General features: G+C 46.5%; 1 protein-coding gene and 1 long non-coding RNA gene across 8 annotated transcripts in view; one reads left to right on the plus strand and one right to left on the minus strand.

The window, feature by feature from the left end:
• Ankh (ANKH inorganic pyrophosphate transport regulator) overlaps positions 1 to 23,132 on the minus strand; it is a 162,031-nt gene that overhangs the window by 89,915 nt on the left and 48,984 nt on the right. The gene's annotated exons all lie outside the window — the stretch shown is intronic.
• Positions 11,573 to 21,410, plus strand: LOC126503262 (uncharacterized). 5 transcript variants are annotated; one of them, XR_007592233.1, is made up of 4 exons: positions 11,585 to 12,230; positions 14,306 to 14,440; positions 15,429 to 19,085; positions 20,903 to 21,410. It is a non-coding gene; the product is annotated as an uncharacterized lncRNA (long non-coding RNA). The 5 variants fall into 5 exon arrangements; XR_007592234.1 differs by lacking the exon at positions 20,903 to 21,410 and having other exon boundaries at positions 11,590 to 12,230; positions 15,429 to 18,790; positions 18,892 to 20,021; XR_007592235.1 differs by lacking the exon at positions 20,903 to 21,410 and having other exon boundaries at positions 11,573 to 12,230; positions 15,414 to 20,021.

The following is a 23,132-nucleotide window of genomic DNA, read 5'->3' on the forward strand; positions in this document are numbered from 1 at the left end:
ACTTGCCAAGCATTTGGCGGTTTATTTATAAAGCGGGGATCTGACACTTTTTTCCCTTCCTATCTCAGAGCCTGGATTATATTTGTAGGATTTTGACATTTTCCAGTAGAAGCTCAGTTCTAACTGCATAGCATATTCAGCTTTTGGTAGGTTGATGGGATTATTTCTTGAAATCCAGTCTCTAAGACTGGAGAAAAATAAAGGGGGTATAGGCCATCTCTTCCTGAAAAAAAAAAAAATACTTCTGGCTATTTCAGTGTAGTGCAGGGTAGAAGTAGCAGATCTTGCATCCAAGGCCTGAGAATAATGTGACCTTGGGCGGCTGACTTCACTTCCACTACCAACCCTCCCCTCCCCCTCCCCAGTCAGTGAATGGCCAAGAGAAAACACTGAAACTTTTCCTGGAGTCATTGTGAGGTTTGGAGTTAAACATGCAAGCATTGTGCTTCGCTAGAATTGGATAAGTCGGTTTGGATTCTCTTGTCCTCCTCACTGTAGCTGACAATATGAGTCAGCAGGGAAGGCTGGCGAGTAGGCTCAAGTACTGGCCACTGACCTTGGAGACCTGGTTTCAATCCCTGGGACACACATTACGAAAGAAGAGAACCTGTAGGTTGACCTCTTACCTCCACATTCACTCTGTGGTGTGCACTGTCCACCCTCCCCTTGCCAAAGTAAATAGATGCAATTAAATTATTTTTAGCTGGGCGGTAGTGGCGTATGCCTTTAATCCCAGCACTTGGGAGGCAGGGGCAGGTGAATCTCTGAGAGTTCAAGACCAGCCTGGACTACAAGAGCTAGTTCCAGGACAGGCTCCAAAGCTACAGAGAAACCCTGTCTCCAAAAACAAAAAAACCAAAACAACACACACACACACCACACACACACATAGGGTAGAAGGAAAGGAGGTAGGGTTGCCAACATTAATGCCATTTGGGCAGCACCCTTTAAATGGGAGCTCCTGCAAGCCAATGGAAAGTCTGACTAAAATGCTGTTGCCGGCTTCCTGGTGAAATGACTGATTCTCAGAAGAAGTGGGTAGGCTGTGAGCAGGTGCTTTGAAGGGGTCCTTTGCAGACACAAATCCGCTCTTCTCTCTGCCTGGATCAAACACGCATAATCCCAACTGTGTGGTTACTGAAACTCAAGTTGGTCTAGTCCATTGGTCGGTAGCACAAGTCTACTGTTTGCATATAGGGTTTCAACTTCCCTTGGCTGTGTACTCTAGATTTCCTTAAACTCTGTGACCTTCTTTATCTATATCTGTATTTCCCTCTATATATGTACACACACACACACACACACACACACACAATTATATAATACTGGCTCATGGGGCTGTGGAGAGAAACCAAGATATGTAGTTTTATATCACTTAACGACGGGGCTATATTCTGAGAATTGTATCACTGGGCAATTTGGTCATTGTGTGAACATCAAAGGCGTACTCTCATAGTTTATATGAGTACACCCAGAAGTGGCGGTGCACGTCTGTCATCTCAGTAGGAGGAGAGGCAGGGATATGGAGAATTAGAGGCCAGCCTGGGCTATATAGAAAGACTTTATCTCAAAATGAGAAAGGAGAGGAGGTGTGGGGGAGATGGCTTAGTTAGTAAAGAGCTTGCCAGGCAATTATGAGGTCATGAGTTCAATCCCCAGCACCCATGTAAAAATCTGGGTGCAGTCGCACATGCATGAAAGCCAGCACTGAGGAGGTAGAGACAGGTGGACCCCAAGTGCTTTCTGGTCAGCTAACCTAGCTGAATCAGGCTCAGTGAAAAGCTTGTATGAAAATATAAGATGAACAGGAACAGATGAAGACACCCAGTGTCAATCACTGGCCTCCACAAATTCATGCACATATATAAGAACATGTATACAGACACACACACAAATAAATGTAAAATAGACAAAAATAAAATGACAGCAATTCCACTGTACACTATAATCTCAAGGGACCAGTGCCATACCCACAGTTACAACGGACTGAAATGTTTTCCCCGGCAAGGACTGCTTACAGCTGAGTCTGGTACAGCCATGACTACCCTGCCCCCGCCAAGGCTGCAGGGTAGGAAGCTGCCAAATGCAGTCAGCCTCACCCAGCCCTAACTCACCTGATTACAGGATGCAGTTTTGACCGAAGCCTTACTCTCCTAACAGTGCAAGTAGGGGACATGCTCATCTAAGACAGTCACAGAATAAAAGCATGTGAGAACCCCAATAACCGAGGAAAAGCCGTCACTTCCACAGATGACTCTCTCTCTCATCACCCAATTAAATTATTTTCAAAATCTATTATTTATTTGAGAATTCCATATGTGTATCCAATGAAATGTGAACGCATCTACTTTACTACATGGCTTCTTGAAAAAAACAAATGGCCCACTAACCTCAATTAGTACTGTCCATTTGTGCATGAGGATGGGGTCATACACTGGAGCGTGGACAACTTACCAGTGGCCACTCCCACCCCGGGAATGATCCTCTCTTCCACTAGCTGTCAACTGCCTATAGCTCTTCAGTTAGGGATGGGACGTCATGAGCTCCTCCCCATCCACCCTGGAATTTGGGCTAGCCTGATCCTCCGCAGGTCTTACACAGGTAACTACAACTGTGAACTCGAATGCAACAGCCATGCGGTGTCCAGAGACAACGCTTCTCAGCATCCTCCGGCTCTTTCTGCCTCCTCTTCTGCGATGCTTCCTGGATGTTGATAAAGATGCCCCACCTAGAGACATCCTCAACAGTCACTGATGGCCTGACCACTTGTATTCTCATAATTGACCCTGTCCTCTGCAAAAGGAGTTTCATTACCTCGGCTGATAGCAACTCAGGTCTGTGGATACAAACCTAAATATTCAGTAGACAAGATCCGGGGGCTTAGGGAGCTTAAGGATCACAGAGAAGATCAATTATTTACAAGAGATATTTTACTTTTAAAACTTTCCAGTTTTGGAAAGGAGGGGAGACTCTTTGCCCAACGAAATACCCGACTTTATATTTCTCAACCAGTTCATACTTCTAGGCGTGCCAGCTCTACTCATGGCAGCCCCCTTCCAAGAAAAGCAACTCTTAGATCAATCATCTCCAAACACAGGGTTTTAAAAATACGTTCTGGCCTGAGAATTCAGCAGAGCTCCTTTCGAGACTGAGCGTAATTCAAAAGCTAAAAACATAACAAAAAATACTTTAAAAGTACTAAAAGGTGCTGCTGCGAGCATAAATCTTACTGTTTCCATGGAAATTCCGACATCTTTCCAGGTGCAAATAGGTATCCTCTACACTACTGTGATTTGTGAGAAGCTCCCAACGCACTTGCAATGAGGGGGAAAAATTCTAAGATTACAGACCATTCTAACACTTCAGTAAACTGAAGTTGATTATCAAATTATTGACTACTTGGGACCAAGGGTAGCTACACACAGGGCAGAAACGAAGAATAAACCGGGCATATTCAACAACTAGAATCATCAGGCCAACTGAAAAAAAAAAATTACAGAAATTCTCTCGTAGATAATTATTAAAATGCCGAGGATCAGGTTGGATCAGGCAAGCATCCAAAGAACTTTCAATCGCTTTGCTTTCCCAGTTCTCCGGCTCTCATCTGCTGCCTGCATGCAGGCTCTCTAGGCTGTTGGAAACAGCGCTCGTCAGAACTTCTGGAGCATGCTTGCTGACGCCAGGTTCAAGAGGAGGATGAAGACATCTGGTCCAGGGAAAGCAATGAGCATTTCGAAATGTAGTTTGCAATGATCATTCCCAGGCTACCTTTCAATTGCCAAAGAAAAGGCAGGTAGCTACAGCTGAGTGACAGCTTCATGGATTTAACAGGTTCTCTGATTTAGCTGGGGGTCCCAGGACTGCCGTGGAGGCCCTGAGCTTGACAAGCCTACCCTGTGGGGTAGCTCCGGTGACAATGCCGGGCTTTTCCTGTTGTCTCAGCTGGATCCCTGGTTAACACACAGACAATGGCTCATCTCCTGCTTATTTTAATGCCTGTGAGGGATCCCATAGGCAGATGTCCCGGTGCCAATAAACTCCCATTCCGTTCAGGTTGTGGCACAGCCACATGTTTTGGAAACTCGAACAGGGACTTAGCACTAAAAAGAATCAGCTCGCCATGCTCATTAAGAATGATGAGATACAAGTCCTGTCAGCTGAGCACCTTGCCCTGGAATGCTCAGCTCTGAAGACAGCATTCACATGAAGGCTGTTAGCTCTCTGTGGTAATGGGCGGGCTAGTAAAAGGCGCTATCATTTCTCACAGCTCAGTGAGCTGTAGAGAAAAAACAGCCTTCTGCTATATTAGAATAGGAAGACACACACACACACATTATATATATATATATACATGTGGGGATGTTTTTCCCTCCTATGGGGATGAGACCCAGGATAGATTTAGAAGTGAAATCATCTTTGTGGATTCCTGGGAATTTCTCTAATGCCAGGTCTCCTGCTAGTCCCATAATGGCTCCCTCAATCAAGATGCCTCTTTCCTTGCTCTCCGCCTCTGGCCTTCCCCCATCTCGACTATCCTGTTCCGTCAAGTTCTCCTCCCCCCTCCCTTTTCTCTCCCTTAACCCCACACTCTCAATTTTCTCAGGAGATCTTGTCTATTTCCCTTTCTCAGGGGGATCTATATATGTTTCTTGTAGGGTTTTCTTTATTACCTAGCTTCTCTGGCGTGATGGACTATAGGCTTTTTATCCTTTGCTTTACAGTATTCACCTATGAGTGGGTATATACCATGCTCATCTTTCTGGGTCTGGGTTAACTCGCTCAGGATGGCTTTTTCTAGTTCCATGCATTTGCATGCAAATTTAAAGATGTCACTGTTTTTTTTTTTTTTTTTAACAGCTGAGCAGTACTCCATTGTATAAATGTACCACATTTTCTTTATCTATTCTTCAGTTGAGGAGCATCTAGGTTGTTATTCTCTCTGGAGGGATACCTTGCTAGATGTAGTGGGGAGGGCCTTGGTCCTGCCTCAAAGCAATGTGCTAGACTTTGTTGACTCCCCATGGAAAGCTTTAGGGGTAGGATGGGGGAGGAAAGGTAGAGGGGAGGAAGTGGGAACTGGATTTAGCATGTAAAATAAGAGGTGGGTTTTTTTAAAAAACAAATTAAAAAAAAGAAGTGAACATTTCTGCCACACAACCTCGAGGGCAAGTGTGACCTACACAGAGACCTTTCCAGGTCTAAGATGTTCCCCTACATGGCCTGACTGGCCTATGCTGACCCCAAAGACAGGTCAAAGTGACCTCTAGGCCCTGCAGAGCCTATGACCGAGTGTGAAGTGGGAACTGTGTCATGCATCCCAGCAGCCCCTTCTAGAAAGTAAGTACTGGGGAGCAAAGGCAGAGCCGGGCCTCTAGTCAGCTTTACTCCATCTTCTCTCTTGTCTGAAAACTCTTTCCAGCGGCAGGAGGGAATTGGGAAATCAAAGGAAACCTTCATGATCATTTGCAGTCACAACGACGGGCACCTCCCTGGGTATCATCAATCCTGCCTGTATTCCAAATGTGCTCACCTTCCACGAACCTCACAGGCATCCGTAAGGAACAAAGGCGGGCTAGCTGGATCTTATACAAAACGTGAAGAGGAACTAACAGAACCGGGTGCAGCGTGTGCACTGTCGGCCTGTGGGGCACAGATAAGAACTGCCCTCCAACTCTAGACAACTTATCCGGCACCGCTGACCTCAGCCTCCCCACCTGGGAAAGGGAGATAGTCACGAGGACCCCTCACAGGCTACAACAGCCCTGCTGAGTATCCAGGTAAACACGGCAGGGAGTGGGAAAAGGACACTGCCGTGCTGGGAAAGAGAAACTCATCTGTTCCAGGGCTTTGCGGGGGAATTTTGAGATTCTTAAAACACGTAACAATGCGCTATGTAGTCTGTGGCGAGGCAAACCAGCTCTTAGTTCTGTGCACCGGGATCCTCGCAGAGAGCCAGGATGGCGGCAGGATTGCTGAGGGGTTAGTGCAGTCATCACAAGGTCCTCTGTGTCAGGGCTGTCGCCGTTCAGGCAGAGGAAGCAGGGTTCTTAAAGACACAGCCAGAACGGGAAAGAAAAGGCCATGTCTTTGTTGTTGCTGTTGTTTCGCAACGTCACTGACACTCACCTGTCAAGCAGAATCCATCACTATTTCAGATACCCCTACAGTGATTCATTGGTATGGCTATAATTTTTTTTTTTTAATCTGGATTGGTACAGACTTTTGTTAAATTTTAACAAGCTTCTCCATATATTTTTAATTCTGTTGAGACTACAGGAGATGGATGTTGCCAGTAGCCATGAATGCGGTACCTCTCCTTAGTTGCTAGAATAATTTGTGTCTTGGCAGAATGTGCCCCGTTGTAAAGGGCACCTTTTGAAAACCCTGGCGGTCCACACCCGCAGCCAGCCTGGCGCATGCTAAAATGCTTCTCGGGTCCAGCACTATCGACTGGAAGATCATTTTTACAGCTGGGTCATTAATCCTCATTGGCATCTCTGTGTGTTAGACGGTCAGAAGAGCACAAACCCCACACTTTCCCTTAATTGGTATCTGGTTGTGCATTCCGTGTGTTTGGATGTTCGGGTTCTGGCAGATGTCTCTCCTGGCTATTAATTATTTTCCTGTTTGTCTTTCTGCTTAAGCAGCCACTCACTTTGTCTCCTGCCAGCATCATCCTCATCAACAGTCCTCTCAGCTCCAGAAAGTCATGCCCTGTCGAGCCTCGCTGTTCCTAGGGACAAGCTGGCCCACGCCACTCACAGGCAACCCCAAGGGGCGTGGAAAATGCAACAGCACAGACAGACAGACAGACTTTGAGGTATTTTTGCTCAATTCCAAAGGGGTTATTTCATTGGGCAGCTGAGTCTTTGCACACTTTCTGACAAAGGGAATTTTAGAAACAATGTATACGTTTCTAATAAGTCACTTAATGAGCCTGACAAAGCACTCCACAGTGTGAATTTTTCTGCCTGTATACACAAGCTGCAGGTGTGGCCTAAAGCTGGCTAAGTCCCTCCCTGTGGCGAGAGTTGAGATGTGTTGGTCACGGAACAAATGAGGTTCCACATGAGGTAAAGAGTATCCCACACCCAAGCACCAAACAACTGGGTTTTTGAAAAGACTACACTCTCTTTAAACAATAACCCAAATTAAAAACAAGCTAGTAAAACCCGAGCAGTGACCCTTGAATAGGTTTTGACCCAGTTATCCTAACAGATATCCCAAGTGGGCTCTCATGTTTAGCAAATGGAGCCTCTCATGTTCGTTGAGAAGCAACAAAGGCCAGAAAACCGAAGCATAAAGTGCATGCAGGAGCCGCGTATTCACGAAGGGGCCATACATCTGGAACCCTGGAACCCGGGAAATCCACTGGTATTTTTCACTGATTTGAATCTTTGCACTGAAACCCAAGTGCTCGGTTCAGAAACATTCAGATGAGCTCTCATTTCCAGCAAGGAAAGATTGTTCTATTTTGTCCTCCATTGTCAAGAGAAGACAAAGACATTAGCACCAATACCTTCAAACTTACAGCTAGGCACATGACTGACCGGCACATGAATATGGCTTAGCGTCGTACGTAGACACACTATGTAAGCATACTTGTGTGTATGTATGGAGGGATATGCATGTATGTGTCTGCATGTGGAGGCACGTAGTTAACATGAGTTACCTTCCTCAATTACTCTCCGAGTCCCTTGCTGAACTGGAGCTCACCAATTCTGGACAGCCTAGCTATCTGGCTTGCCCAGGAGATCCCCACTATCTGCCTCCCAGGCATTGGATTACAGGCAACCACCACACCTGCCAGCTTTTACATGGGTTTTGGGGCCCCGAACTCTAGCCTTTATGTTTGCACACCGAGCGCTTTATCCCCAGGGGCAACCCATTAGGCCCTCCTACTTGGTCTTCTTAAAGTAAGGTCTATTAATGGTTTTGCTGAAGCCAGATCTAACCTCAAATCTTCTTTCCCCCTTCAGAATAAAAAGGGGGTTTTGTTTGGTTTATTTGCCAGGCTGGCTAGCCGTGACCGGTCTCCAAACTCAGATTACCTTCAGGCTGAGAGGAAGATGGCCATCACCTGGCCTTCTTTCCCAGAAGAAACTACAGGATATCAGAGAACACGATGGAAGCTGTGGCTCTCACTACTCCCCCCTCCAGCCTCAACATTCTAATTCTGCACCATAAATAACACAGCTTGTGTATGTCATGGACGTACATAGGACCTAACATTTATTTTGATATGGGAAGGAATGTAAAAATATAAGAACATTCAGGGGCAGGGATATGGCATGCACTGGCAAAAGCAACATCTCTCTAACTGACAGCAATTCAAAACATAGAAATGGCTAGTATCTCATTGAACTCGATAATTGCCCAGGCTAGCCCTCTATGAACGACACAGAATTTGCCCGAGAATAAGCAAAGGAAAGGGCAGGGAGTTCTTCACGTTTTCAACTGAGGGCTCTTGCTATGTTCATGATGGACACAGCACGTGAATCCTAACCACATCTTGCCAACACACCAGTCATGGGCATGGTGATACCCTAGACCTCTGAGGTCAACAAGTGGGCTGTCTAACTGAAGTCTGGTGTTCCTGGGATTGACCTCAGGGCCTTGTGCATAGCAGGCCAAGTGCTATAGCCTTGAGATACAACCCCAGCTATACAGTATTTTTAAAATAACATTTTATTTTTTGTCTTACTATATCCAGATTAAAGATTTTTTTTTGTTTTGTTTTTCAAGACAGGGTTTCTCTGTGTAACAGTTCCGACTTTCCTGGAACTAGCTCTTGTAGACCAGGCTGGCCTTGAACTCACAGAGAGTGTGGAATTAAAGGCATGCACCACCACCACCTCTGCCCAGCTGAGATTAAAGATTTTAAGGAAGGAACATTCTGTCAGCACTACAGGGTGTTAAGTACTCATCATTTTCCATTTTGGCTTAAGACAAAAATGCACTAATAAGGCCGCTGCTGCGGCTTCTACAGTCTTCTGAGCTGCGCTGTCTGTGAACAGAAACAGGTGATCTCATGGTCCGTTGAGTGATGTGACCCATTCGAAGGAAAGGTCAGTGCTTATGTATCTACCACATAAGACCGTTTGCAGAAGCGGCGAGTGACTACATTTTCAAATGATCTGATTTAAATTTCTACTGATTTCTTTCTAATAACGCCCAGACAGCCGCACTCACACTCTGTCCCCCAGGAGGCTCTAACACCCACAGAGAGTCGACGTGCATCCTGCAAGAGGACTCGAACGGTTTCTCCAGAAAGAGACAGAAGCTAAGGAAAGGAGAATTCTGAATGAAGCCACAGGGACAGAACTCGCGGCTTTTCAACTTTTTCACGCCATCTGACTTTTTCTAACTCCATACACTCACCCCTCCCTAAGCATGGCTGTGTCTCCTTCACCCTAAAACACATGACGGGAGCTATGTTTTGAGGGGAGATACACCTGACTAGTAGGCATGATGACAGTAACTGTTACCAAGGGCCAAACAAGGCTTTACACTCATTGGGTAGAATCCAGAAAATAAAATGGCCATGCAATATTTTGCTTTAAAAAAAGAAAGAAACCTATGTCTTTTCAATTTGCATAAAAAGGATCCAAGTAAAAGCAATGACATCTGCCTGAGTCATTATGTCATACATAAGTAAATGTGATATTTTTCCTTTAGAATTTTATTCTTACGTCACCATACGAGTGTACCTAACAGCCACCAGGTTTTCGTTAGGAAGCTTGGTGGTACTAAGTGTATTTCTATTAAGCATCTGACACCATAATCCCTCTCCAGAACTTATTTCATTTTGCACAACTGAAACTCGGTACCCACTGTACACTAGCATCCCTTTTCCTGCTTCCCTGAGCCCCTGCCATCTACCTGTCTTCTATATCGGTACCCACTGTACACTAGCATCCCTTCTCCTGCTTCCCAAAGCCCCTAACATCAAACATGTCTTCTCTCTGTCTCTATGAAGGGGACAACACTGAGTGCCACACAAGGATACAGGCGTGTGTCACTTGTCTTCCTGTGTCTGGTTTCTTTCACTTAGCATCATATCTTTGAGGGTGATCTACGATATAACATCTGACACTAGAGGGTCCCTGAACTCCCACATCCTAGAACTCCAGAACAAGGCAATTCCAAAGCTCTAGTCCAGTGCACCACACAAGGGCTACCTACAGCTAAGACAGGCAGCTCCGAATGTGGCACAACACAAATTTGAAGACTCCCTTAAAATGTCATGAGATTTGTATTTTTGATGTCTTATGAGTTGACTGTGTAGCTCTTGAGGGTGAACTGTGAAAATGTCAAGAGGTTAGACCCACCTGCAGGAGGAGATAGTGTTAAAAAAATAAAAGGGATTTGTCCTTTACAAAGGGAGTAATAAACTCGAAGCAGTTTCACCGCCACCACCCCAGAAGATAATAAAAGGTTAAAGAGGCCAGAGTCCTCGATGGATTGGATGCATTCCTAGGGAATAGACACATAAGAGGCTATTTGCTGCGAGGAAATGGAAAACACCATCCTAGACCACTTTGAGGTGAAGGTGGTAAATAATTAGCGTCCTAGGTACAATGTTTCACTCACCTAAGAGCTGCCTGGTGGTGGGAGGGGGAGACAAGGAGGGCTGGCTTCTTACTTAGCTGTGAGACTTGTCAATCATGCCCACACTTGCGAGGTTTAGAGGTTGCCTAAGTGTTTAGGGCTAGAAAGAACCACATCAAAGGCTCAGAACACTGGCACACCAGAAAGCCAAGCACAGGGGACCAAGCAACACCCAAAGGGACTGCCTGGAAGGCCTGAGTCAGCTGTGCAATGACTATTATGGAGCCCCGGCTGATCCCGGGTGTTCATGCTTAGGTAGCTAAATGATGAATTCTCTATTGCACTAAATGAAAGAAACCAGACTCAGGAAGACAAATGACACGTGCCTACATCCACGTGTGCTGTTGGGAGCTGTGAACCCCCAGACCCTGAATTTCTTGTAAACAACTTGTTTTCTCCTGATCTGAGTGCCTACAGCTGCTCTGAACATGAGACCCTCAGGAGTTCCTGATGGCAGGAGAGTGGTTTCTGGTGGGTTTGGCTGGGGCATTGCTATCAGTTAAGGATCCTTATATAAGCTGCCCCTGGACACACTAACGTGGACATTCCTATTTCAAGGATGACCCGTCTCTGTCTGTGTGTCTCTGTGTGTTTCAATCTCTAGCCCCTTGCCTGGTTCACAAACTGTATGTCAGCACAGAGCGCAGACGGGCATGGTGCGCTACAGTGTGGCACTCACTGTTGTCCCCTTCATAGAGACAGAGAGAAGACATGGTAGATGGCAGGGGCTGAGGGAAGCAGGAGAAGGGATGTCAGTGTATAGTGGGTACCGAGTTTCAGTTGTGCAAGACGGAGCAAGTCCTGGATAGGGATTATGGTATCAGCTGCCTAGGAGGAAAACCATCTTCTACAGGATTCTGGCTGTGTCTCAAGCTGGAACTGGTCATTCAGGCCTACAGAGCATCAAAGGCTTTAGTTTAAAGAGTCCCGAGAAAACACTCAGATAAATTGTGTGGGCTGGGCTTGAAAGAGATAAAGCCTGCAGGAGCAGGGAGTACCACTTTTCTTTCTAGCCCCAACCTGAATAAGTTCAGAAGGGTCCCTTCTATCAGAGTCCACATGCTTGCTTCTGGAAGGAACATCATGTCACATGTAGATGGTGGCCATTTTCCCTTCCTCCTTCAGTCACAGCACCCAGAGCAGAATGTCCTGAACAGGTAGACCCATGATGTGAGAACCCGTTCTACCTGGTCATGGCCCGGGTTCAGCATGCTCTGTTCCATAGCTCTGCTGATGTCCAAGAGCTTCAGTTTAGAGGACTTCAGAGTAATCCAGAGCCTTGAGCTAAACTGTGCCCAGATGCCCTGGGGCAAGGAGACCTTCACAAAAGGTTGTTTGTTAGATATGGAACTGCCAGCAGCTCTGCAGCAGATATAGCCTGTCTCCCGGGGTAGCCAGGAGCCTGGGCGGAGCCTTTGGGACTCTTATTTTAAGTGATGCACCAGACGCCAGCAGGAGTGCTCCTTCCAAACAACTCAGGGCACGACCGAAGACGAGAGAATGTGCAGAAGCAAACTTGGCAAGGGCACACAGCGCAGGAGAGTCAGAAGGCAGCCTGGGCAAGGAGGGAAGAAAGTTCTGCTGCCCTGACCCACAGACTTCTGTTTACTTCTTCAAGGGTAAGTCCTGGCTCATGGCTTATTCTTCAGGTGAGGAAGGACAGGGCTACCATTAAAGAAAAATGATATAAGAAGCATTAAGAGTAAGGTGCGGTGACACGTGCCTGAAATCCCAGCACTAGGAGGCGGGAGCAGGAAGCTCTGCCTAGGTAGGCTATGCACAATCCTGCTCCCCGAAATAAACAAAATAAAACGATGCCTTTAATTCATACACTTGGAATGCAGAGGCAGACAGATCTCTGAGAGTCTGAGGCCACCTGGTCTATGGAGATCGAGTTCTAGTTCAGCCACAGCTACAGAATGAGGCCCTGTCTCCCACCAAAACAAAGCACTCAGGGAAGAACAAGGGTGTGGCGGGGCAGATGAAGGGTTACAGTAATGAAACCCTGAGAGCCAACTCCTAAGGCAGGCGGGCATCTTGTACTTAAGGAAGGCAAGCATAAGCAGGAACTCTTCCAGACACGCGTGGATGGGAACTTTTAGGATGGACACTACGCTTTCTTTTTAGTCCAAAAGAGATAGCGGGGAGGAGCAGGTGTGCTTGAGTTACCCACAAGCCTCCCCACCCCCTCACCGAGTCAAATTCTCTCAGGACAGCAGAACCCAGCGGTGACTTGGCTGCAGAGGAGAATAGCTTTGTTATCTGTGTGGCAGGATCTGCCTCACACTACAAAGCAGCCTTTGCCCTAGTTCCCCTGAAGTCAGGGGTAGCCTAAAGTCAAATTAAATTTTCAACACACCCAGTCTGGCAACCTTAGGACAACCCTGAATCTTATGTACCTCTCCAGCAGCCTCTTCTCTCTTGACAAAAAAACAGGCTTGCTTATTTTTAAAAAGCAGAACTACGTTCCAATTGCCAGGTTTATCTGAGTTTACTTCTGACCAAAGGTGAGTGAGTTTCCAGCATCGCACAGGATTTCAGTGCGTGCACCCCCTCCCACCTCACACAGACACCTCCCCCCCCCACACACACACCCCATCAGTTTCCTGGCCATCAGCTTAAAAGAAACAAAGTTCAGTTCAGAAGTCTTTGACATGGAGGAAGGCCGTTGTCCTTTCCAGCTCAACGGCAGCTCACACTGCAGATTGGCCCACTTTGAGAAGCCTCCACCAACGGCTGTCGGTCTTGGGTAAGCTCAGAGATCCCGAGAAACAACAGAACTCAAAGGCAACCTTTGATTCCCTCCATTTCCAATCATGACTGCGAACTGTCCCATCTAGACATAGGTGTGGCTTAAGGAGGGCCTTGCTATCAGGAAGTTTGTTGACACAGACCTCAGACTAGAAGGAGTTTTTAATGTCTGACTCTGAAAGCTGTACCCCTTCCTTCCCCGTCTCCTTTTTGGTTTAGATCAAGCTCTTCGCTTTTGTCTCAGCTGTTTCTGGGAGCATATTCTAGGGAAGATGGGAGCCAGAGTGTACGGCACCGATTTTCTCCTCAAAAATACTTCTCCCGGGAGGAGAAAATTCTATATTGATTTCTTCATGCAGTTCTACCTACTCCTGTTTACCTAAGCAGGCAAAGAGGGGAAAGGAGGATGGAGGACAGCCAATCAAGAAAGCCCTTTGTCTGCAACCCAACTTTCAAATACTTTAGCAAGCTGTCTTACCACTTAGCATCCAGATTAAGGGTATTGATAGAAACAGGTCTCCCAGTGACTTTCCCCAATTGCTACCTTGGTAACCAACAGAAATGAGTGTTGTTCTGTTTTTACTTAGTTAGCCAATGTGGAAGAGTTTATTTAATTCAGGTGCAGAAATGCGTATGGAGATTTCTTTCTCCCCGGTCTGAGGGGGAGAAGCCATCATTGTTGGCTACAGTCTGTTTAGTTTGATTTTTTTTTTTTTTTCTGAGACAGGAACTCTCTACATAGTCCTGTCTGTCCTAGAATTCACTCTGTGGACCAGGTTGACCTCGAATTCACAGAGATCCTCCTGCCTCTGACTCCCAGGTGCTGGTATTAATAACGTATGTCAGCACGCCTGGCTATCTGGTTGTTGTAAACACTAAGAAAGGACATGAAGTGAAGGCAGGAAAAGTAAACAACACACTCCTGTTTGGGTTGTATGTCTAGGAAAAGCCTTTCATGAGGGTGTAACACTGCAGATCTTCTGAGGTCCTGAGAGGAGCCAATCTGACTCCAGGGACTGTCGGGGACCAGAAGACCAGGATGACCAGGAGAGATGTGACCAGCTACACCATGGCAAAGGTGACAGAGGTCTACAAGATACTGCCAACTGTGTCCTTAGAAACCCTTCTTCACAGCAGCTCCTTACGGCCGTCTAGTAAATTGGTGCTTTCTAAATACAACTGAACGGTAACCGAGTATCTTTCAGTAAATCATGCTTAAGGCAGAATGTCAAACGTTAAGGAAGACGGTTATGATTTTTTAAAAGTTTAAAGTCTGTCATACAAATACCTAAGAATGTTATTCCCAGCTGGGCCTGTTGGTGCTCTCCTGTAAGTCCAGCATGCAGAAGCAAGAAGACTGGGAGTTTAAAGTCTGTCTCTGTTATTGAGCAAGCTCAGGGTCATTGAAGGCCATAAAATCCGGTCTCAAAAGCAACACACACACACACACACACACAAACGTGCAAAATCATTCCTGAGTCAAGTGTGTAAGACAGCTTTTCTAACTCTGTGTGAATTTCCCATGCTAGTAGTGCCCTGAGACTCTACATAAAGATGGAGGGAAACAATCGTGTTCTACAACCACGCTTTCTGTGCATGTGTACGGTAGAGAATGAACTGGGACACAACAAGGACCTGGGTTGACTTAATTGTTTTATATAATTTTTAGTCCCTCAATGTTTAAAAGGATTTCTCCTTCCTCTCATCCTCTCTCCCTCTTTCCTTGCAGCAAAATGAGCCTAGGGCCTAGGCACTTTACCGCTAGGCAATCTTGCCAGCCTTTCTATTGTTTCTTATGTGGGCAAAGGGATGGCAGCTCAAGGGTAAACAGAAAGGCCCAGGTAGCCAACTGATTATTGTTTTGAGGCATTTCTATGAAAGACGTGTCACGCAATACTAATAACTTAAAAGAGAAAGCACAGATGCGCACACACAGTAGTACATGTGCAAACACACACACACACACACACACACACACACACCCTTGACATCTAGTGAGAAGACCTACTAAGAATGAACTAAAGCCTTTGGTCCTGGCTATTGTCTTACAGAATGTCTTATTTCAGCAGCACTGTGCTATTTTCGGGGACAGAGAGAAAGCCAATTATCCACCCAAGGCAGAGCTGGAATCTACACGGAGGAAAAAAAGACGCAAGCCCCCCAAAATGAGTGAGGAGGCGGCTCGTAACAAGAGCACAGTGATGGTAAGGCAAGAAAAGGCCATGGCTGGTTCTGACAGAGCCTCCTTTGTAGTGGAGGCCAGCGATGTGCGGCTGATACCTGGCTGCAGAAGAAAGGAACTACCCTTGGATCCTCAGGGACCTGCCACCAACAGCAGAGGCAAGGAGCATGCTCACAGAGGAGCAAAGCGAACAAAGGCAGACCACAGCAAGCATCAGGGGCTTTCTGGGTCCTTCTGTGATCTTGTTTGCAGCAGAACCATTGATCTTGTTTAGAGCAAAACTGTTCCTTCAGATCCCGGCAACTCTGTAAGCACGGTGGCTGAATGACAAGCGGCTGCTGCCCGGGCTTCCAAAACACGTGGGCTAGCAAAAGAAGTCTGCTTTACTCTCTGACAATCTTAGGATAAAGCGATTTTTCTCCTACTCAATATGGGAGGAACATATGCTTTCAGACAACCACCACTCATTACGAGACTCTAGGAAATTGACAGCAGAAAACCTAGCAAGGACTTTGACTCAATTTCTGGGCTTAGCACCATGTTCTAGAAAGAAGAAAATCGTCATCACTATTGTTCCTTTTTGCAATAAGCAGGAATAGTCGCCAAGAAGAGAACACTATGAAGAGGACTGACTTGCGAATCACTTTTAGTCTGCTGAAGGATGACTGGTTGTGTTTAGCCCCCCACCTCCTGCCTCTCTATCCCTGCTCCACAGAAGGTCGGAGCACAAATCCCCAGACCCTCAAACAGGAGATGGAGCAACACAAACGTTTCCATGCCTCCATGTTGTCTACTCCCAGGAAAAAGGGCAGCGTATCTGTGGGCTGTTCCTCAGTGTGGGAAACCACAAAGATACCCTGCTTTGTGGAATTCAGAGCCCCCGGAAGGAAGGCTGACACCCCGCTGCCGTCCTCTCTCCCAGAGGGGTTACAGGTCAATTTAAAAGCCTCACTATCTGTCACCTTCAGGGCAAATCCACACTTTGCTCTCTCAGGTTTTAGTTTCACACTTCATTCCTCGGTTAACATAATCTAGCCTATTCCAACCAGCCTGTAAACATTTTAGTTCAGGCTAACAGCAACCCAAAACAAAAGAAAACCACCAGAAGGCTGCCAAGGTTGTGTAACCAATGACTTAATAACCTCTGTAAGGAAACATTTGCTTTGAAAACAGTCCCAAACATGTAGTAAATGTGCTTGTGGGGGGGGGGGGGAGGAGAGAGGGGACAGACGACAACACTTTAGTTTACAAAACAGAGTCATGTATATCAACACCCCACACTTATTTCTGCCCCTTTCCCCAGCGACTTGCACCTGCACCCTAGCCGCAGTTTAGAAGATCAGATTTCCTCTCTGTCGGATCCGCACACAGGTGAGTCCCAGGTACGTTTCTCTTCTGTTGCCTCATTTGGAGATGGGAGAGGGAGGACGCTCTGGCTCTATTTCTGGACACCCCCCCCCCTTTGTGTAACAGTGAGAAAATAGAACTCTCACACCACAAGGTTTTTGTTCCTCCGGTATCGCCCACACAGAGACTGTCCAAAAATGACCCCCACTCATTCACATTACCTGCATGGAAAAGTAGCAGCAGTTTTTAAGGGACATATTAGATAGTGTGTGGGGGGGGGGGGGAAGCTGAGCTTTTGTCAGCCTTCTGCACACCCTTCCCCCTCCTACCTGTGCTTCCCCAGTGGACCCTCTGGGACTGCCAACCCGTGCTGACTTTGCTCCCTCAAGAGAAACTGCCTCACAAAACACATGCTCTTTTTATCTTCCTACAAGAACCTTCTCATTGAACACAATAAAAAAAAATCGTTTTCAAACCAAGTACGGTGTCCTCATTTGTAACCAGCCGTCTCTCAAAAGGCGGAGGCAAATTCAAGGTCCACCTGGGCTATGCGGTTGGACGGTGTGTGTTGTGTGTATCCTGCAGAAGGGCTGCAGAAAGCCGGTCTTTTCACTGCACATTTAAGCAGCTGCCAAACCTGCAAGCAAGTCCCAGGCTTCCTTCCTTGAATGTAGCCCATCTGCTTGTATGGGTTTGCTTTATACCTCAAAGTACCCTCAGACGTCCTGATGTATACCCTGAGCTATGTGCACACCACAGTTACGTGTGTATATGTGTGTGTGTGTGTGTTTAAGGAAGCATCTAACACACTTGGTTCACTGACCCTCCATTAACAGAGAAAAGTGGGCTCAGTCTGACAGAGACAGACATGTTTGTATCTACAGAATTTCACTGGACCTGAAGCATCCACAGTTTTCTTTATTCTTAACTTATGGAAGCCTATCTGAAACTCCTACTGTGTGCAGAATTCTGGAGGAGAAGAAAAACACCGGTGTCTGGGGACACCGAGACAGAGGCAATGTCACACAGCAGCCCTGTTGTAGGGGATCATGGGAAGATGGAGGAGAAACACTGCAAAATGGTCCCTACAAGACAGCAGCACTGCCCAGCAGTGCTTCTCAGAAGGATGGGGCCGAATCAATGTGGCTCCTTCTCCGTCTCCTCTGGAGCTGGCTGCCGAGGGGAGGAAAGGAATCCATCACAGTGGCAACCAGGGCAACTCAATCTGAAACTAATGAATGCTTGGCTGGGGAAAAAGAAAATCTTTAGAACAGACTTAACTTATGAAAAGGTGATGAAAAGCGGGGAAACTGCACCGTGTGCCAGAAGGCACTGCCAATTAAAGTCCAGAGAGCCCACGTCGTGTATTTTTTTCACACTATATGATTACATTTTAGGAAAGTGGTACACTGTGTTTCAGAGGGAACTGTGCCCATGTAGTTTAGCAGAGAGAGAGAGACGGGGTACAAGTCAGCGGCGCATGTTTCAGCGCCTAATGTTGGGAATGCTTAGAGATGGAGAGGGAGGGGGTGGAGCCTGCAGTGATGCTGAACCCTCTAGGCTCCCAGGTGAGCCATGCCTTCGTGGGGACAGAGGCATCCCTCACCTCCTTTATTATGATAGATAGTACATGACCCCGGAAGGGGATACGAGGAAACTTAGGTACCCTGAGCAAAGGAGGCTAGCTCTGAAGTCAGGCTATCAGCAACCCTTCCATCGCTTAGCCAGGTCGCTGTATCATACATGACACTGGTCTCCAGAATCCTCCACAGCCCAAAGGGGGACCATGCAGGGTGAAAGGAAGTACTCCTGCCTTGGAGGAGGGAAATTCGGTCGAGCGCATGCTCTGCAGACATCAGCGAGGGACCTCACGCTACTCCTACGCAGGCCACGGAGAAGGTACTTTGCAAACCGGAAGTGGTCTAAAAGATGGCGTGCGTGTCAGGTAAGAAAGCAATGCACGTTTCGTCACGTAATGAAATAATGCTGTCTATCATCAGACTGGGCGTGGTGGCACACACCTGTCATCCCAGGACGTGGAATGTGGAGGTAGGAGGATCATTGTGACTTCAAAATCATCCTGGCCTATAGAGCAGGTCCGAGGCTAGCTAGGCTCCGTGAGAGCTTGTCTCAAGGAAAACAAAACAACGAAATTAAGACTGTCCATTTCTTCTGAAATGAAGCGGGGAGGAGGGTAAGTATTTGCTTTTTATTTTTCTTTTACAGAAAGAGTGGTGTATCTCAGTTATATCTCCTGGACCTCACTCTGAAGTCCAAGCTGGCCTCAAACGTGCAATTCTCATCTTCCTTTTGAATGCTGGGACCATAGGAGTACACCAACACACGCAACAAGCACTTGTTTTCTGTGCCTGCAATCGAAACCATGTCTTACATTATAGAAGACACGATTGCTTCTCAAAAACACAGACATATGCACAGATATACTAGAGACCATCCTTTTATAAAATGGGTTATGTCCTAATTACAGAAAATACTTTCTTTTGTTCGGCTTCCTAATGCCTTATGACTTTCCTAACGCCTTATGACTCTCTTGCTACTAAATGATGCTATTTGCATTATTTGGCAAGGAAGTATCAATATAACAAATGGATAAGTCTAGGTCAAAGGTTGCAGATGGGTGATGTTAAACTTCCTCTCAGTAAAAACACACCAATAACATAAATAGAACCGAGTGCCCCCTGAGGACGAACTAGGGAAAAGGCAGCACAATATGAAAGCAACAAGGTCCTGGAAAGCTGCCGGGCACGCAGGACAGGGCTAGGTCACAGTGAATTACAGAGCAGCGAACATGAATGCCAAAGACTCGGGAGCTACTGACAGAGGTCATCAGAACAACAAGTCTCTGAGAAATGAGATTAAAGTTCAGGGTTAAAACATTTTGATTGGGGGGGGGGGCAGAGAGGTGGCTCGAGGTAAGAGCACTTATTGCTCTTGCAGAGCACCAGGCTTCTATCTCAGCAACCACATGGTGGTTCTTGGCCACCCATTAACTCCAGTTCCAGGGGATCCGACGGCCTTTTCTGATCCCACAAGCACAACGCACACACATGGTATACATATAGACATATACTCTGGTATCAAATAAAACCTATAAATCTAATTTTGAAAACTCTTGAATGGCCTTCATTGTGACTCCAGCAGCAAAAAATATGTTGGTCCAAAAACTGAGAGCACTTTATAGGCTGTGGGTTGTGACCTGTCCAAAACCACGCCCTCCCCTGAGCAAAGGGCACATTCCCTTCCTTTGGCCCCACTCCCTCCCCACCCCAGCAACCCAAGCCAGATGGCCCAGGAGAGAAGTTCTGCAGCCTTCTGCAGAGGCCAGAGCTCACCCAGGATTGTGTAGCCCAGGCTCCTACTCAGCTCCACCCAGGGGAGGTCCATTTCACAGAATCCTCCTGGCTTCCAAGTCAAGCTGTGCCCTAGGAGGTGACCTCCACTGTCTCACTCCTAAGTCTTTGAAACAATTATAGTCACAACTGCGAGGCCCGTCATCAAGAAGACGTTTTGATTTTAAATGAATAGTATTCTCTGCGGCCCTGGGCACCAACCGGTTCCCCAGATTGTCCACACTACCCTCTTACTATGATCAAACTAGTTGTTCAGGTTCAGAAGGATAAGACAAACATTTCTTTTTTCAGTAATACAGTTTCCTTTGATAACAATTATTCTGACAGTATGGCTTCACTACTGTTGCTCATGGCAAAAATATTTATTTATTTATTTATTTATTTATTTCTGAGACAGGGCCAATAGGCTGGACTAGCACTTGAGCCTCGCTTATCAGCTTCCTTGGTGCTGGAATCACAGACACGCGCTACCGTAACAGTCAGAATACACAGCAGTGGCAGAGTGGCTTAGAAACTCAAGTCACACAGATAGGCATGGTGGCAGGCAGGCCAGGCAGAGCTACACAATGAGACTCTGTTTCCAAAAGAAAAAGAAAGAAGCAAAGACTAGCCACAATTTATAATGTCATTTTTTTGACAGGGGGGAAAAATGTGGTCTGCATGACTTTCATGATTCCAACCAGTGCAAATATAAAAGGACACCCTCCAAGGCTGGTCCACCTGCCGCTGCTTACACAAGCATCTAGAGTACAGGAAGATGGATAAGGAGCTACGCTGAATTTAATTCCAGATGGCACCTCTCTGCTGTTACCAAGCTCCGGAGTCCTGATACAGCCCAACGCCAAGTACTCGCCAATGGTTTCAAATCTCCCATATCGTGATTTCATTAAGGCAAACGGCATCGTGATAAAGCACTTTTACATTGCATTTGCAGTTAGGCGAAAAGGAATTCTAAAAAGAGCCCATTTACAAGGAATCTAGTACAGTGCTGGGGGAGGAGGGCTACCAAGATTCAGACATCAAGCCTGTGTCTTTATAGCTTCCACCATTCACTCATAATCTATATTCTTTCAGTCAAGCAGTTTAAAATATTTTCAAAATCTATTTATAAATTAACTGTGACTAGAATAGAAACCTTTTTATAAATAGCTTTATTTGTGTGTGTGTGTGTGTGTGTGTGTGTGTGTGTGTGTGTGTGTGCACATTGTAGGTCAGAACATAACTTTCTGGGGTTGGTTCTCTCTTTCCACCATGGGGTCCAGGGATAAATCTTGAGTCATCACTTAGTAGCAAGTGGCTGTGCACTGAGCTGTGTGACCAGTCCTAGAACAGAAACCCTTACCCTCACTAGCTCCCTTTAATCTAGTGGCCCAATCAGCCACCACCCCCCCCCCCCCATCCAAGCAAGAGAGAGCCATGGTCGAGTCCATCTGATACTAGATTGGGATCGCCTCCCGCCTCTTCCGCACTCTAATCCCTCAGAGGCTACAGCCACCTAATTGGTGGGCACCACAGTGGCTTCCTAATTGGTTCCCTCCATCCATCGGCCACACGGAAACCAAAATTATATGCCAAATATGCATATCCAAGCACACTGTACCCTACAAAGAACCATTTTTTTTTTGTTGTTGTTGTTGTTCCATAGCGCTCAGGACCAAGGCCAAACAAACTCTTGGATGAAGCCCAAACTCGTGCCATGACCAGTCCAGCTATGTTTCCTTAGCCAGCCGTTCTCACTTCCTGCAGGCCCAGCTCCAAAGTCAGGAAACAGGAGTCATTCCTCAGTTGGAATGTTGCTTTCCAAAAGAATTTCCACTCCCTTCAGGTCTCAGCAGGAACAGAAGGCCTCCTGGCTGCTGAGGATGGAGTCAGGCTCCTTCTACAGGATTCCAGGGCACGCCCACCATGCCCTGCCCATCTCAACCCTGATTCTGTCAATTGATTAGCTGTCCTACTAGGCAGAGGCACTTGAGGGCAAAGGCTTCTTCAGTATTCTTCCTGCATTTTTTTTTCCCCTAGAGGAAGCAAGGCTTATCTAAACTGTCCCCAGGCAGGCCTTGAACTCCTAGGCTCCCTCCTGCTCCCACCTCCCCCACCCCGGCCCTTCCCCACCTCCCACCCCACTTTAGCTAGGACCATCAGAGCAGCTGTTTCACTGCTACCAATAACTAGTTCTTTGCCTGGGACATCATGAGTATCCAAGAAACACTCATGGCCTCTATGCTTCTTAGCCCCTGTTCTTTAATAAACACACACCACACACCACACACCACACACCACACTTGACTGGAGAAGCCAGTCACAGCTTCCAGCTCACTAAGCAGCCACCATATATTGTCTCAAAGCACTTTGGTGTGTTCCTGTCATAATTATTGATAAAATTCAGAAATGTTTGGTATCATTTATATGTACAGATCATAATAGGGGCTGGTAGCATATAGTAGCCACCATCCCCAGTCCTGTGGCAAACAGTAGCTTATCATGAAAAGAAAATTAAATTTAACCAGTCTCTCGAAAAAAATCACATTGCTTAAATTCTAGTAACACAATTAAGACACACAGAGAAGAGAGAACCCACCCTTAAATGTCTTTCCCACAAGGCTGGAGTAGGAAGCCCGACATGCTGCAATATCCAAATCTCCAAGTACCTGCCATGTGCACGCTTCCACGTATCCCAGCCCAGCTGGATCAAGTTTAAGGAATCTCCTTAATGAGAATCACTGGATGGATACAGGCAAAAATATCACTTGCAAAGATAAGCAGAAGCAGAAGCTCAAGAGTCAGCAAGATTGCATTCTATGCATCCAGCGCTTCACACTTTTCACGCTGCATTCTATACATATAACGCTTCACACTTTTCACGCTGCATT

Source organism: Alexandromys fortis, unplaced genomic scaffold (assembly GCF_014885135.2).
Source record: "Alexandromys fortis isolate MF-2015 unplaced genomic scaffold, M_Fortis_MF-2015_v1.1 scaffold_52, whole genome shotgun sequence".
NCBI classification, from domain to species: domain Eukaryota; kingdom Metazoa; phylum Chordata; class Mammalia; order Rodentia; family Cricetidae; genus Alexandromys; species Alexandromys fortis.